Consider the following 2,503-nt stretch of genomic DNA (forward strand, 5'->3'; position numbering starts at 1 on the left):
CAGTGGACAGTTTGGGCCGGGTACTGGGCAGTATAGGGCACTGTGGACACCGGGCAATATTTTATGGGCAAGGATAGTAGGCAATGCCTTCTTGCTGACATGTATGTAATGGGGGGGGGGAATATCTGGTGTGGTCGGCTCCTGTTACAGCTTTGGGTGGAGATCTGATAGTTGTAGCAATCGGGTGTAGCAACCAGGCTGGGGATAAGACAGACAATTAGGAACCTACTAAAGGCATTGAGCAGGGATTCCCAAATGCCTTGCAATCTTTCAGATACAGGCATTGGTATCAATCCCAATAAGGCATTTAAGACAATCACGTATAAAATCTTAAAGCACGCATAACTCAATAACAAAAAGATATAAGTAAGATAACCACAATAAATGTGTTATCATACAATGTAGGATGATACTAGTCAAGATTCATCCATTAAATTTGATTACGACGATAAGTAATCAGTTACAGTACAATGGGAAATGAGCATATTATATACTAAAGGATAAGATGAAAATAAAATATTAGGTATGGAGATACAATAATAAGGGTTTGATATAATTAATCAAAATTAAACTCATCCAAGGAACTATAAGTTCACAAGTGTGCGAGACATAATAATATGTATGAGGGATATAATAGAAATGTGAAATAATTGATTTCACATGGGCTCTGTAAGTTTAGAGCACTGTGATCTAAGTTCTTAGACAGTACTTAGATTCACGAAAGGTTATTGTTTACATCAATCACTAAGATACAGGAATGGATGAAACATAACAAATCAAATATAATAACTATGGTTTCAAATGTAGACAACCATAGTGGCATTAATAATACTATATGAAGATATAGCATTGACATAGAATAGCACAATGTACATGCATAATAAAGTCATAATGTAATGACGGGGAACGTGGTTGTGTACTAATGTGTACTCACACATTCGTATAAGATAAAATAAGTATAGTAAAATATTTACACTCACCCGTTTGTCCCTAATGAAACCTCACAACTAAACTTCCTAACAGGGGAGAATGTATGAATTCTAGCGGGCCTAACTTAGAATGCTTTGGTCCCTCTCTATATATAGATGGGACTTTTCGTTTAACGGGTGGGGAAGAAAGCTAGGTGATTTTCGCACATGTATGTACGTACCGGAGATTTCAGGCGTCAGGTCAGATTTATGGTCAATATTCGTCGTTTACCGTGAGAGTGAAAAAAATTAAACGAATATGCATCTGTCCAGCCCGAGTGCAATGCTATTCTTAGAGCGGTGCGTATCCTGCGGGGGGGGGGGGGGGGGGGGGGGGAGGGGAGAGAAATAGGTGTGAAAAGTTATTAGGCCGCTGCTTGTAGCGCTGGTGCCGCGGCTATTGTGTGCTGGTCACCTGTACAGCGGTCAAAATTAAAAGTTAGCCCTAGAGAAGCTAGTTAATGTTTTACGTCGAGATTCATCCCGTGAGAAACAGTGTGAGGGGAGATAAATCCTAAAAGAATTTAGTTATGGGTGGACAAGAAAACAATTGTTTTAAGTTAAAAATAAGTTTCCCACGATTTGCTGGGAAAAACTCAAATGAACTTTTGCATGCAAGTTTCGTATCGTCACAGTAATAGGCCTGCTTTATTTGTTTCTTCATAAATATGACAAGATTTTTTCATTATTAACATTATAATGTGCATTTATATTGAATCCTGAAGAGAGTAGGTGCCTCAACACACTAATCTTACCCAGGGACCCCACTTACTTAAGTCCGGCACTGCTTTGAGTCAGCACTTAGACTAACACATGTGTTTGCTCTTTACAACAAAGTAGAAGAAAATTGCCATATTCAAATAGCTTATTAAAAGCACACATCACTTTATAAAAAAAGTTTTCTTTGGGCAATCATGACATTGCAATAAAATAATTCATCTATCAAAAAGATATAATGGAACGCCCAAGCATCCTGTAGTTATACATTATCTCCCTTCTTAAATAGGGTTTTATTTATAGACATTAAATCTTCAGACTAGTAAACGAGACAAATTGTATTCACTTATTTGATATATGCTATCTGAATGGATAGTGGGGAAGGAGGTGGGGGGGGGGCACATTGGCCGTTAAATTAGCTCTTTAAGTAAATTCCCATATTCTCTCTTCAGAAATAAAAAAGGAGCTATAAATTATTACCAATCTTTCTATTTTTGTTGACTTCCGGGGAAATCATGGAATCAGCATCCAATCTATTTGTTGATTGAAAGAAAATTAGCTCTTGGGGAAATTCTGTAATGCTCTAGAAATGATCTCAAGTACACTGGACATGGAGTTTGGGGGAGAGAAAGTCCTCTCCAAATGAGCTGTTTGAGGAGGCCAGAGAATGTCAATTTCTCAGGACATTGCACATGATTGGCTAGCAAGACTGATCTTAAACAACAGTTCACATCAACTAAACTTTACATAGAATAAAAGGAAAACAATATTACTAAACAGGCACAGACACATTTTACTAACACAAACAACAAAAGAAA

The sequence above is a fragment of the Biomphalaria glabrata genome, chromosome 7 (assembly GCF_947242115.1).
Source record: "Biomphalaria glabrata chromosome 7, xgBioGlab47.1, whole genome shotgun sequence".
Classification (NCBI taxonomy): Eukaryota; Metazoa; Mollusca; class Gastropoda; family Planorbidae; genus Biomphalaria; species Biomphalaria glabrata.